Raw genomic sequence first — 15,450 nt, 5'->3', positions numbered from 1 at the left:
AGAAAGGATTCAACGTTGCCTTCTATAGTCTCTAAAAGTAATTAACAAGCTATCTCTAAGCATTCTGTTTATGTAATGTGTGATTTGACCTGCATGTATGTTTGTGTACCATGTCCAGAAGAGTTCATCAGATCCCCTGGGATTGGAGTTGGAGACATTTGTGACCCTCCAGGTGAGAGCTAGAAATGGAAGCTAGATCCTCTGGAAGGGCTGTGTCCTGAACTGGGCCATCTCTCTCGTCCTTTTTAAAATAATTTTTAAAAGCTTCCTTCTTTCCACGTAAGCTTCTTTTTTGTCTCAAATAATGTTGGGAGCCTAGACTGTCAAGATGGAAGAACTGTTAACTGTCTTGAAAAATCTTTGAGTGAGATATATTCACTTCAAAAGGTCAGTTAGTAAAGAGAATTCTATTCCATTTGGCTCCATTTAAAGACTCAATACACTATGCGTTAGCAGTTATTTCGAGATGATGACATCACTGGTGGTTGCTGGCCTCGAACTGGCTGTTTAGCTGAGGATGGCCTTGTGAGCTCCTGATCCTCCTGCCTCTACCTCCCCATATTATAGGTATGTACCACCATACTGGCTTTCAACTTTACATGTTTAAGAACTTCTGCTCTTTGTGTCCTTTACATATTTGTAAGAAGATGAATTGCTTCTGTAATTAAAGGAACTTGTTTTAAGCAGAAACAGCTGGGCCTTTGGGAAGATCCCTTGTAGCAGCCATCCAAATATTATTCGAGCATCCTTTGAGCATCGGTTCTATTTCCAAAGGTATGTTCTACAGAAAGCCTTGCATGTGAATCTGCTATAAGTCCAGCAACAGTTACTGTAGTGTGAAAATTTATACAGAGTCCAAACCATTCATAGAAGGTAAGGGTACATACAGTAAGGTGACCTTACCATGACAAAGCCTGCAGCTATTTTTAACCAAATCCAAACAAGGTAGTGAGATCTCTGAGTAGGCATATCCAGGCCCCAACACAGGCAACAGGCTTGAAAGCAAGCACAAAGGCATTGATTGGAAGGAAGTGACAATCATCCAGGAAGGCACTAAGAGCCTCTTGTCAGGTGTGGGAGATAGTGACAAAGGGGCCTCTTATGTGCTCTGGATTTTTGAGATATTTTCTAAGCAAGTCTGTATATGAAGAAATAAATATTATTTATATAGCCAATTTAAAGTATGCAGTACAAGTATGATATAGTTTTAAAATAAGAAAGCCACCCTTGGGGTTGGGGTATAGCTCAGTGAGGGAGCTCTTGTTTAGCTTGTGTAAGATGATTCGCAGGACCCCCAAAACAGACCCAAATTCCAAAATGTCCCTCCATTGGGCTGCAAACAGGCTTTACTTATCTGGGTCACAGGCGCAGTCCCTCGTGAGAGGACATGTGGTATGTAAACACTGGTGTGACTTTATGGCACACTGCATTAATGAATCCCAAACAACAGTAACTGTGAGGAGCTTGGAACAGCAAGAACGGCCTGGCCCGTGAGGAAAATCAAGTGAGACCTGCCTGTGATCCTAGTCCTCAGGGAAGGCACGACTGTGAGTTCCAGTCTGCCTAGGCTACAAAATTATGTTAGCATTTCTTCTAGGCTCTGCCCCACAGTTACTTGGCAACAGCCAGGTGTACCTGACTCACTATAAAAGGGGCTGCTTGCCCCCTCCTCACTCTCTTGCTTTTCCTCTCTCCTCTTGCTCTCTTCCCCCTTCTCTCCATCCCTTCTTTCCCCATTTCCTTTCCTCCCTCACTCCATGTGGTCATGGCCAGCCTCTTCTCCTCTTCTCTGTCTCTGTCTCTCCCCCTCCCTCTGCCTTTCTCTGTCTCTACTACCCTCTCAACTCCCCTCCCCATGCCCTAAATAAACTCTATTCTATACTATACCTCAGAGGGAAGGGATGACTGTGTACCTTGGGGGGGGGAGGGGATGCCTCAGCATGGGTCCACAGAGGCACCCCCCCCCATACACACCATATTGTGCCTCCACCAAACATATCCCTGGCTTCTTTTTCTTTTCTTTTCTTTTCTTTTCTTTTCTTCTTTTCTTTTCTTTTCTTTTCTTTTCTTTTCTTTTCTTTTCTTTTCTTTTCTTTTCTTTCCTTTCCTTTCCTTTCCTTTCCTTTCCTTTCCTTTCCTTTCCTTTCCTTTCCTTTCCTTTCCTTTCTTTCTTTTTATAAAACACTACACTCTCAATCAATCATTCGAGAAAAAAAAGTCAGATGGGAAACCAATTGCTTCTAGGCTGCCTGCCAGACAATTAAGAGTATGCCCAAGATAAGGAAGCAGGAGGGTAGGGTCGGGAGTAACTTTGACAGCCAAGTAAGTAGACCAGTTTCTCCCTGGGGCTTTATTGTCCATTCTGAAGTTACAGGTCTCCTCAGAGCACTTTTTAAAATGTGCAGCTATGGCCTCCATTTATCGGTGTGGAAAATGGGGAACAGTGGCTCACCCCCAAATCATGCACCACTAAAATGGCAAATCTGGGTGCTCTCAGGCTGGACAGTAGTCCCTCCTTGGGAAACGATCAATCTGAAACCATGAAGGAGACTAAAGCTGACATCCGGTCATCTTTTAAAGATTCAAGCTGACTTGAGGGCAGCAGAGTCCACACCCTACAGTGCAGAGGGTACCACCCAGGTGCTTTCACTGTGATGGGGGCCCAGCTGGAGGCATTTCCTGGTGACCCTGTGTCAGGCCTTGCTGCAGTCAGTCACCTCCTGGGTTTTGTTGATGCCCTCAAACACTGACTCTTTACCCACACTCCTGCATCTATGGCACTTGCAACCCTGCCACAGTGGAAATGAATTTCTAGTCAGTATCTCTGGCTGCAGAAAAACAGGAGACTTCAAGCCTATTTGAGTTCTATTTTTACTAAAACCCCATTAACGGGTTTCTATTAGAACAATTAAAGTGTCAAGGCCTGTTGTTCTGCAGGCTGTGAAGGAGGGCTGCATTGTGAGCTATTGAAAGCACAGAACTGTTTTCAAAGACTCCTCCCTCCCTACCCCCCCACCCCAAGGGTGTAAGTTTAAGCCTCAAGGTGGGTTTTCTTAGCAGCTAACTTGATAACACCCTCTGCAGCTGGTCTGGCTATAACTGTGGTTGAAATAACCTTACCTCCCTTCTCCTCCTTCTTTCTTTTCCTCTTCTTCCTCCTCCTCCCCTCCCTCTTCCTCCTCTTCTCTTCCTCCTTCTCCTCCTCCTTCTGATTTGCTCAAAACTGGTGGAAAGGCTTCAACCAGTTCCAGAGAGAGGATGAATGTAAATTTCTCTCAACCCTGCCAGGCACAGAAGCCAAGTGTGAAATTCTCTAGAGCTGTGGCAATCCACGCCTGTCTCTACTTTTTACACCTTAAGATCAGCTCAACCCATGCGAGCCAGGGACTGTCTTTATTCTGTGGCGATTGCCCCACCACATGAATACATGCATCTTGACTGCAGGCACATGTGTAGTGAGGGCTCTTGCAATTCTGATTTCTTGGAGCAGCTTCTGGTTAACGGGTCGTGTGCTCCAGGCAGCCAGGAAGTCCCAGTCAAAGCACTAGAATGTGTAGGTCCAGAATATTCACGATGACACGGGGTCCTGTCTTTCCTGTCTGTCCCTCAGGGATCTAGTTCTGTGACCTCCCACTACCTCAGGTGTCGCTACCATCCATACCTCTACTAGTTAGGCCCCACTTTTGCCTCTTCTCAAGAACAGGCCATACCACAGACTCTCCCTTTTCTTGTTCCAGAACCAGCCCCTGTGCTCTTTTTGTCTGGAATGGCTCCCGTTTGGGCTTTGCACACAGCCAGCTCTGTATCTTCCCTGGAGGGTTGCTTCCTTGAATCCATTGTATGAAAAATGTCTCCAGCTGTTTGCCTTCACACATACTTTAATTCACGTCATATATCTCACTGCAGTCTGGTTTGCCATCTTTCTCATTCCACAGAATGCAAACTGCACAGGGGCAGGAGGGATGGCCAGCTCTCCATTCCCCACCGTGGACCCCACATTTACCACTGGCTCAAGGCAGAAGCCCCTTGCTGGAGGGATGGCTAGATGGATGAGTGACTGAACAGGACCCACTTCTGTTCCCAGCAGAATGCATACAAGATGCCAGAAACCAGTGAGCCCCATCTGCCCTGCAGGAAGTTAGCTGAGTCTGGGCTCTTCTTTCTCTGAACAATGGGGGCCCCACAACAGTGAGCCTTTCTCACTGTGTTGGGACTAGGGAATGAGCATGGAGGCAGAGTTAGGCAGGGGAGTTGTAGTAACAGCCAGGACTGTAGATTAGACATATACAATCAAATCCAGAGGTTCCTCAGCATTCGTTCTTCTGCCAACTGAGAGATTCAGACTGAGTAGGCCATAGACCCCAGAGGCAAAATGCCACACAAAGTAACGTTTTAGAAAGAGCAATGTGCAATCTCAGGAATAAGCTTGCACTGTCGATGGTATGAGCAGTGTTCTGAAACAGGAAGTGGAGTCCTTTTTAAACTGCAGATAATGGTTATGTGATGGGTGCAGTTTGGGCCAGGATTCCATTCTTTTTTTTTTTTTTTTTGGTTTTTCGAGACAGGGTTTCTCTGTGTAGCCCTGGCTGTCCTGGCACTCACTTTGTAGACCAGGCTGGCCTCGAACTCAGAAATCCGCCTGCCTCTGCCTCCCGAGTGCTGGGATTAAAGGCGTGCGCCACCACGCCCGGCTCAGGATTCCATTCTTAAGAATGGCAGTGTGCTCTTCCCTGTAGAAGGAACCAGGAGGGAAGCACTAAGAGTTCTGCAAGAGGTGCTTGGCGGTGCCATGAGAAAGGGCTGCCCTGCCCTGCTTCTCCTGCTAACCGCCCAGTACATAGGTCCATGTAGCCGTCAGTTGAGTGGAGCCCTAGCTACTGTTGATACATCTGACATTCACTTAACCTCCTGTTTAACCAGTAATTTACATCTTGGGGTTGTTGTAAAAGAAAACATATTTATAGCAGTTAAAGCAATGCCAGGCCCAAAATAAGCTCTCAATAAATAGTCATTATTAGTCACACCTATAACTCTTTGTCTCTCTCCTCCTTCTCTTCTCTCTCATCCCTAAAGTAGTTTTTTAAAAAAAGATTTATGTATTTATTTTATGTATGTGAGTACACTGTAGCTGGACAGGTAGTTGTGAGTCTTCATGTGGTTGTTGGGAATTGAATTTTTAGGACCTCTGCTTGCTCCAGTCAGCCCCACTGGCTGTGGTTGACCTGTTTGCTCAGTCCCTGCTTGCTCCCACCCAAAAATGTACTTATTATTATACATAAGTACACGGTAGCTGTCTTCAGACGCTCCAGAAGAGGGCATCAGGTCTCATTATGGGTGGTTGTGAGCCATCATGTGGCTGCTGGGATTTGAACTCAGGACCTTTAGAAGAGCAGTCAGTGCTCTTACCCGCTGAGCCATCTTGCCAGCCTCCCCCAAAGTAGTTCTTAAAGAAACTTTTCTATTCATACAAAGATATGACAGAAAATTAAAAGACAAGCTACAAGCCAGGCCTGCAGATACAGGTATACAATGTAAGCAACTTGGGAGGCTGAGGCAGGAATATCCCAGTTCAAGGCCAGCCTGGGTTCCACAAGTGAGACCCTGCCTCAGAAAGACAAAAAGAAAACAATGTTAATTTTGTGTTAGGTCTTTACTATGTTTTTTATTGCTGTTAATTAATTAACTAATTATTTAATTTATAAATAGGGTCTCCTGTAGCCTGGGTTGGCCACTAACTTACTATGCAATAGAAGATGATGACTTTCTGGTCTTTCTGCATCCAAGTTCTGGGATTACAGGTATTTCCCACCATGCCTGGTTTTATGCAGTGCTGGGATTCAAACCTAGGACTCTGTGCATGTGAAGCAAGAGGTCTCCAAATGTGGTAAGCATTTTTTGATGTTTTAAATGAGCAAAGCTCTCTGGCAGGGCAGAAGTGTTACGAACTTCCCTTTCTCTCTGTCAGACCTGACAGACCCTGCTTTTATGTCTGCTGTTCTGAAAGGAGCCCCTTTGACAAAATGGTCACTCCGAGGAAACACCACTGATGCTAAAGCCCCGACTACTGCTTCAGGAGGCCTTGTAGCAGTCACAACTACTTCAGGCAACCTGCACCAGCCTTGGGAAGCTCTGCTCCAGGCAGACTAAGCCCTGATGGGCTTCTGATGACCCTGTTCACCCTGTGGGGACAGGAAGGGGAACACCTCCCCAGTGACTCAAGCCTTTGATTGGTGACATGCAAAGTTTGTGATTGGTCCTTGTGGGAGCTGAGTGACTGTGATATTGGAAAACACACTCAGGCAAGGCGGGAGCTGGCAGCTTCTTCTGACTACATAAACAAGAGTTGCTGCTTGTTGTGTGTTAGACAGGAAATGTCCCACACATGCTCCTGTGCTTGAAGACTTGGTCCCCAGCTGGTGGTGCGGCTTTGGGAAATTGTGGTCCCTTTGGCATGTAGAGATCAGCAGGTGGGTGAGCCTGAATATTATACCCCAACTCTGCTTGTAGTCTTTCTCTGTTTCTTGATCTACCAAGAAGCAAGGAAGCTCTGCTGCATACTCTCACTGCCAAAAATTCCACTATGCTTTCTTCACTATAATTAGAAGGAAAGCCCTCGAAAGTCCTTCTTCCAGTAACTTGCTTCTGAGATGTTATGCTGTTAAAAGCACTAGTTGCCTTCCTTCTTGTTTAGCTTCTTTAGGTCTGTGGAGTGTACATGGTACCTGTATTTATGGCTAATATCCACTTATAAGTGAGTACATACCATGCATGTCCTTTTGGGACTGGGTTACCTCACTTAGGATGATATTTTCAAGATCAATCCATTTGCCTGCAAAATTCATGATGTCTTTGTTTTTCATTGCTGAATAGTATCCCATTGTATAGATGTACCACATGTTCTTTATCCATTCTTCAGCTGAGGGACATCTAGGTTGTTTCCAGTTTCTGCCTTAGAAGGGGGAATAAAATAGTCATAAGAGGCAGATGGAGTGAGGGAACCGGGTGGGAGAGGGGATGGGAAGGGGAATGGGGGGGGCTTCAGGATCAGGTGTGGAAAGGGACAGAAGGGATGGCCAGATGGTCATAAGAATGAATAGAAATCTGCAACTGATGGGGCTGGGGAGCTAAGGGGCATCTCCAGGAAGAGACAGAGACCGGGGATAAGGGAGGTGCCAAAGAATCAGTGGGGGTGTCCTTAGCTGTGACTAATAGCATTAGGGATGTGGAGCCTGAAGAGGCCACTTCCTGTAATCAGGCAGGAACCCCAGTGGAGTGATAGAGACACCCACAAAACTTTTGACCCAAAATTTATCCTGTCTAAAAGAAATGCAGGCATGGGGAAGGAGCAGAGACTGAGGCAATAGCCAACCAATAACTGGCCCAACTTGAGACCTATCCCAGGAGCAAGCTCCAGTTCTTGACACAATTAATTATGGTTGCAGACAAGAGTCCAGCATGGCTGTCCTCTGAGATGCTCCACCCAGCAGCAGACTAAGACAGATGCAGACACCCACCGCCAAATAGTGGACGGAGCTTGGGGACTCTTATGGAAAAATATGAGGATGGATTTGGGGACCCGGAAGGGGATAGGAACTCCACAGGAAGACCTCCAGCTTCAGATTCCTGAATGCTGGGATTAGAGACATGCATCATCCCTCGCAGCTAACAAGAAGTATTTTCACCAGTCTGGACTCATTCTTCCCCAGGACCATTCTGCTCTCAAGTTTGGGAAGGGTTAAACTCTCCCCAGCTTCTGTCATTTTGTTCCCCCACTCCACATTAGTTCTTTTTGAGTTCTTAGTGTTAAGACCCTCTTGGTGGCCTGAAGACAGAACCCGAGAGAGAGAGAGAGAGAGAGAGAGAGAGAGAGAGAGAGAGAGAGAGAGAGACTGATAGGGCAGTGTGGGACCTGGAGGGGCCTTGCCATACCATTAGGATGACAGGGAGGAGGCTGGTATGTCTGAGCTGTAATTACACAGTGATACATTCTTCCCCATTTAGCTCAGCAGAACGCTTTGTTTTCTCAACTGATACACACATAATATAACCCAAGGCAAATGATTTTTATATGGTTTGTTTTATTTGAAGTTGGCAGAAAAGCCTTTGAAAATCACAATGGTCTATGGAAATAATGGCATCTCAATGAAATAAGGTCTTAAATTTTTATTGGCTTTTAAAAAAGTCTTTAAAAAAAATCAGAGGACTTTTCATGACAGGTCATACACCAATATAGTTTGTCATTGGCATGTGGCTCTTTTCCTCACTAAAAACCTTTGGAATGATTTGAGGAACTTAGCGGGTGAAACACCCCCCCCCCAAAAAAAAATCAATCAAGGCCTGTGTTAGCTTCAAACCTGAGAAGATATTTCCTGGACTGGTCCATCACTTGAAAAGAAGCATATTATTTAAATGCTTCTGGACTCAGAAAGAACTAATGTATGGCGGACATGATGGGAGTCCTGGAGGGTTTAACTCTTCCCAAACTGAGAGTTGTATCCTGGATTGAAAAATACGAATGGAGGATGTGGGGTCAAAGCTCAGGAGTGAGCCCTTGCTTAGCGTTTATGAGGCTCTGGCTTCAGTCCTCAGCAAGAGTCTCAGCTCAGGAAGTTCTGAGAAGATGACAGTGTTCTCTGAACATTTACAAACTGCTCTGCTCTTGAACAGAGAGATCAGTCTCCAACCTTCTAAACAATTCCCCACATTTTCCCTTCACACTTTCATTACCCTTGGACCTGTTTCTTAGCTACTCATTCATTCTTTTGTGTCCAAAGAAAATGTCCCCAGGCTAGTTTTAGTTCTTCATGCAAATCCTGTGACAATAAAGCCAGCTTTTTTTTCTCAAGGATGAAACTAGGGCTGACGTTGTCATGTGGGTTTGGATCTCTGTCTTTCTGTCTGTCTGTCTCTGTCTATCTGTCTCTCTCTCTCCTCTCTCTGTCTCTCTGTCTCTCTGTGTGTCTCTCTCTCCTCTCTCTGTCTCTCTGTCTCTCTCTCTCTCTGGGTCTCTATCTCCTCTCTCTGTCTCTCTCTTCTCTCTGTCTCTGTCTCCTCTCTCTCCTCTCTTTGTCTCTCTCTCTCTCCTCTCTGTCTCTCTGTCTCTCTTTCTCTCCTCTCTCTCTGTCTCTGTCTCTCTCTCCTCTCTCTCTCCTCTCTCTGTCTCTCTGTCTCTCTCTCTCTCTGTGTGTCTCTCTCTCCTCTCTCTGTGTCTCTCTCTTCTCTCTCTGTCTGTCTCTCTCTCTCTCTCTGGGTCTCTCCTCTCTCTGTCTCTGTCTCTCCTCTCTGTCTCTCTTTCTCTCCTCTCTCTCCTCTCTCTCTTCTCTCTCTGTCTCTGTTTTCCCTCTCTGTGTCTCTGTCTCCTCTCTCTCCTCTCTTTGTCTCTCTCTCTCCTCTCTCTCTCTTTCTCCTCTCTCTCTGTCTCTCTCTCCTCTCTCTCTCTGACTCTGTCTTTCACTCCTCTCTGTCTCTCTGTCTCTCCTCTCTCTCTCCCCTCTCTTTCTCTCTCTGTCTCTCTCTCCTCTCTCTCTTCTCTCTCTGTCTCTGTCTCCTCTCTCTTTCTTTCTCTGTCTCTCTCTCTCTCTCCTCTCTCTGTCTCTCTCTCTCCTCTCTCTCTGTCTCTCTCTCTCCTCTCTGTCTCTCTGTCTTTCCTCTCTCTCTCTCTGTCTCTCTCCTCTCTCTCTCTGTCTCTCACTCCTCTCTGTCTCTCTTTCTCTCCTCTCTCTGTCTCCTCTCTCTATCTCTCTCTCTCCTCTCTCTTTGTCTCTCTGTCTCTCCTCTCTCTGTGTCTGTCTCTCTCTCCCCCTCTCTCTTCTCTGTCTCTCTCTCTCCTCTCTGTCTCTCTCTCTCCTCTCTCTCTGTCTCTTTCCTCTCTCTTTCTGTTTCTCTCCCTTCTCTCTGTGTCTCTCTCTCTGTCTGTCTCTGTCTCTGTTTCTCTCTCTCTCTCTCTCTCTCTCTGTCATTAGCCATGAGTGGGAGTCAGTAGGAGCTGGATGTCTGTTTTGAGTTCTGGAACAAGTGACTCCCAGGCACTATTTTCAGAGCTGTGCTGACACTTGTTAATAACGTTGGTATATACAATTGTGCTCGTTCTAAACCCATTTAGACATAGGACAATTATGGAGATGCAAGAAAAAGGGAGAGGCAATTAAGTTGTTGTAGAGAGAATGCTAGAAATTTTAAATAGAATCAGAGATATCATTTTCTGCCAGATGTATGCACTAGGGGTTAAAATAAAACATATTTTTCACCTTCACAATGAATTCACTAGCTAGTTCTATAAGCTAATAGGGTTAGCTGGCCTGGATACCCTCCTCTTCCGCACTTCATGCAATGAAACTACTCTAGTAAGCTGAACTTCCAAAATATAGATACAATGTTGATGCTATTTTACCTAGTGTAACAGGATTTCTGGATTAGATTCTGAAATAGGAAAGGATATTAGTGGAATGTTTGGTGAAATGTGCATAAAGCCTATGGCTTAGCATGCTGTATCAATGTTAATATCTTTGTTGGAAAATGTACCATGATTAAAGATGTTAGGGAAAGAATACAGGAAGACTCTCCTGTCCTATGTCTATTCGTTGTTCTATACATCCGAAATTATTTCCAAATACAGAAATGATGATCGTTAGTTGTTCTGACTCTGATTTTGGAGAAGCAGACAGGAGGAGACCTTCTGGGGCCAGGAAGGACCTTGTACCTTTCTTCAGATGAGAAGGCAAGCAAAGGGACAGTGGAGCTAGCAGCAGCAGCAGCAGCAGGGAGAGCAGCCCAGCGCTGCTGCCAGGCTATCTGGATTTTCTTCCTGAGGCCCTCACCCAAATGAAGCTGGGCCTTTGACCAGGCACAGGAAAGAATTTCAGTCAGAGTGAAGCAAAGTCAGTGAGTTTATTAAGTGGAGATAAGCAACAACAGTGCATGCTTAGAAAGTGTGGACATTTTGGAGAGCAATGCCTAAGAAAATGACATTAGTGTGTCTCCTAGACAACAGAGCAGACTCCTGAGACAGAGAAGGGTAGTACACATCTAATACATGGGTAAGCTTTCAAGAAAGTCACATTTATAATTCTGTGTCTTTTATAATGTATGTCTATATTTCTGTGGCTTTTAAAGTTACATTGCGGGCTGGTGAGATGGCTCAGTGGGGAAGAGCACCCGACTGCTCTTCCAAAGGTCCAGAGTTCAAATCCCAGCAACCACATGGTGGCTCACAACCATCCGTAACGAGATCTGACTCCCTCTTCTGGAGTGTGTGAAGACAGCTACAGTGTACTTACATATAATAAATAAATCTTAAAAAAAAAGATTTATTAAAGTTACATTGCTCAAAAGATATAGGATAATTTAAACAAGATTTGAAGATGAAGCAATGTTCTAAAAACAAATACAATACAAGCTGCTGGTTTATTAACTTTTTCTTCAAGCATTCTCTTTTTGTATAAGAAATTGTAAAGTAGTTTTGTGGTGCCCCCCCGCCTTGGTTGCTATTTTATTTTAAATACCCTTATCTGAGTGTTTTAGAAAAGGGAATATTATCTCTGTAGACAATCTTCAAAGCAAATTTGCTGGTTGTACCTTAGTTCTTAAATCTCAGTGGACAAAGTACTTCAACCAAACTCCAAGATTAGAAACTCCTTTCTCTTGGATCCCCTTAAACTTCCTGATCCTGCCTTCTGGGCTGGGCAGAGGATGCTGCTACTTGCCAAGCAAACTGTTTTGGTTTGCACGGACTGTTTGATTAGTTATGCAGACAAGCGGAAAGCAAGAAGAATCCATGAAATGCTCAAACCAAAGAAGGCCTGGCCCATGGCTCCATTGTCATTGGCTTTCTCTCAGTAAGATGGTGTTGCTTCAGTGTGACATGCCCCATGTCTTTGCACTCTTGGTCCCCATCTGATGGCACTGTTTTGAGACATTATGAAATCTTCAGGCCATAGAGATACTGGAGAAAGCAGGTCAATGAGGGCTGGTCTTGAGCTTTAATTCCTGTCCTGAGCTCTACTTCCTGCCCTGCTGCTATGAAGAGGTGAGTTCCATCTGCATGTCCTCATGACCACAGAGCAGCCTGCTGCCGTGTCTGCACCCACTCCCCTCAACGTGTGAGTAAAACTAAACCCTTCATAGCAATGAGAAGAGAAATCAGTACAGTGACTCTGCTGAGGGGCCCTTGTGTCACGGTACATTTTATCCAATACTATATTAATAAGGGAAGACCACTCAAGAGGGCAGTATCAACAATTAACAATGGAATTCCAACTTTTAGAGACTGTAGTGGTTTGAATGAAAATCACCCCCACAGGTTCATAGAAATGGCACTCTTAGGAGGTGTGGCCTTGTTGGAAGAAGTGTGTCACTTGGGGGGGGGGCAGGCTTTGAAGTTTCAAAAGCTCAAGGGGAGTCCAATGTCATTCTTTCTGCTGCCTGTGGATCAGGATGTTCAACTCTCAGTCGTTCTCCAGCACCATGTCTACCTGCATGCCACCATGCTTCCTGCCATGACAATAGACTAAACCTTTGAATGTAAGCCAGCCCCAATCTAAAGTTTTCCTTTATAATAGTTGCCATGGTCACAGTGTCTCTTCACCACAGCAATAAAAACCCTAAGACAAAGACCTTTCTTTAGGTTTAGAGAAGTGGTTCTCAACCTTTCTCTGACCCTTTAATATAGTTCCTCATGTTGTAGCAACCCCTAACCATAAAATTATTTCATTGCTAGTTCATAACTGTATTTTGATAGTTATGAATTGTAAGTATCTGATATGCAGGATATTTAATACATGACCCTGACCCCCCCCCCAAAAGGGTTGTAATCTACAGGTTGAGAACTGCTGGTTTAGAGAAATTCATTTTTTTATGTGTATGTTTGTGTGTTCCTGTGTATATGGGTTCATGTGTATATGTGCATGCTAAGTATAAAAACCAGAGAATTAACTCTAGTGTCATTCCTCAGGTACTGTCCACCTGGTCTGTTTGTTTGTTTGTTTGTTTTTTGAGACTGTCTCTCATTGGCTTACAGCTTGCTAAAGTAGGCAAGGCTGTCTGCTGGATCTCTGTCTCCCCAGGGCTATAACCTGCACAGTCATTATGCCTGCTATTTGCACTTGGCTTCTGGGGATCAAACTCAGGTCCTCCTGTTTGCAAGGCAAGCACTTTACCATCTTCCCAGTCCCACTGTCTAGAAAACTATATGTGTACTCTTACATTAAAAAGTTTACCTTGGCTGGTGAGATGGCTCAGCAGGTAAGAGCACCCGACTGCTCTTCCAAAGGTCCTGAGTTCAAATCCCATCAACCACATGGTGGCTTACAACCATCTGTAATGAGATCTGACTCCCTCTTCTGATGTGTCTGAAGACAGCTACAGTGTACTCACATATAATAAATAAATAAATCTTAAAAAAAAAAAGTTTACCTTTACTAGATAGCAAATGTTGATATTGTGGTACTTTTTATTACATCTTTAAATTGCTTAAGATGTATTTTGTACATATGCACACGCATGTGCTTGGTGCATGAGGTCAGAGGGCAATCTAAGGGAATGTGTTCTCTCCTTCCACCATGTGGATCCTGGGGATTGGACTCAAGTTGTCAGGCTGGGCAGCAAGCACCTTTACCCAGTCATTTCATAACCATAGCCTACATTTTTTTTGTTTGTTTGTTTTTTGAGACAAGGTTTCGCTGTATAGCCCTGGCTGTCCTGGAACTCACTTTGTAGACCAGGCTGGCCTTGAACTCAGAAATCCGCCTGCCTCTGCCTCCCAAGTGCTGGGATTAAAGGCGTGTGCCACCACCACCCACCTGGCTTAGCCTACATTTTGAGTCATTTCATAACCATACCTTATATTTTGCTCTTGAAGATCCTTGATGTACATAGTTTCCTCCTCAACACAGAAATACCCACCTCAGAAACACAGCTAAGGTCTCCACAGTTTTGTTTGTTTGTTTGCAAAGGTCAATCTTGGCATGACACACCGTTGTTTCAAGAATACAGACAAAGAAAAGCTCTCTTGAGGTTCCTTGAAAGATGGCGATGGAACAAGAAATTACATGTAGAATTTCTTTGAATAGATCTAAGGCCTGAACCTAGACCTCCTGACTGCTAGGCATGAGCTACACTTCTACAGCCCTGGAACCAACTCTTAACCTAGCTTTTGGAGACGTTTTATATTTCACACTCCTGTGTGACTTCTTCAGACACAGCGGTCCACTGATTCAGTGATGCTGAGGAAATGAATAGCTCTGCAAGAGGCTCAGCATTCTTAGGGAGAAAGTGGAATCCTTCATACAAAATAAAAAAGATTAGGCCTGCTTTAGAAGCGGTAATAGAGGTAATTATTGAGTCAGTGGGCTAAAGGCAGGTGTCTGACTAGATCTGATGTGTTTGATCCAGACCATTGGGAATATGGTAAGAACAGTCTGAAGGTGGAGGGTGAATACGGAGAGATAGTTAGGTGCCAGCACTGGAGGTAGGACAGGTGGTCTAGAAGAGATGCAGAATGAGAGGAAAGGCCAAAGACATTTTTTTTTTCCCTGAGCAATAAGGAAAGATAAGCTATCATCAATAGAGATGAAAAAGGCCACAAAAGTAGACTGGGGCTAAGACTGGGGCCTCAGTCTTGACCACGATCTGATTTGTCACACGTTCCAGTGGAGACACCAAGCAGGTGGCTGGATATACATCTAGGACTGGAGGGCAAGAGCTGAGCTGGAGCTCTGAACTTAGGAGGAGTCATCGGCAGGTAGGCTTAAGATCCACAGGCTAAGCCTGGAGCTGTCCAAATGTAGAGGTCAGGGACAGCCAGAGACAGCCTTGCTTGTCCCACTCCTCTTACAGCCTAATGTGTCCCCGGGGAAACTGCACAGTGAAGTCTTTTGTCTATAATTATGGACAGATGCCTAAAAGCGGGGAAAGGCACATGTTCCATCACTGATTTTAAGCTTTTTAATATTTGAGGCAATCCATTGTGGGCTTTTTTTGGGGGGGGACCCCAACTTCTTGAATGAACTAAACAGTTACTTTAAACCTGAACTGAGGGGTAGTTTAGTCTGAATGACTTAAAGGGCGTGTGTGTGTGTGTGTATAGCTAAAAATGGGGTTAAAGAATACATATGATATAATCTGAAAATTTAAAGTAGATTTTTCTGTACATATGACTCCTGAGGAAATTTGTTTTGCTTTTAAAGAAGATATACCAGCAATCTAGTATTAACTGCAAAAATAAAGCCACCTGTAAAAGCAGAGCTGCCAAAAGCTAAGCTAATATACTCTTTGCACCCCGGTTTCTGGGCCCTGAGTATGCATAAAAAGCTATGTAAGAAATAGAAGTGTCACCTTCCTAGGGCATAGCACACTCCCAGACAATGTCCCTGGTGTTTATGTATATTCTACAAAACAGAAGTGTAGTTGCTAAAACACAGATTTGAGCACTACAGCTGAATATGATCAAAGAAC

This window comes from Mus caroli, chromosome 8 (assembly GCF_900094665.2).
Source record: "Mus caroli chromosome 8, CAROLI_EIJ_v1.1, whole genome shotgun sequence".
Taxonomy (NCBI): Eukaryota; Metazoa; Chordata; class Mammalia; order Rodentia; family Muridae; genus Mus; species Mus caroli.
The sequence above is the reverse complement of the archived record's forward strand: the minus strand, read 5'-3'. Positions refer to the sequence as shown.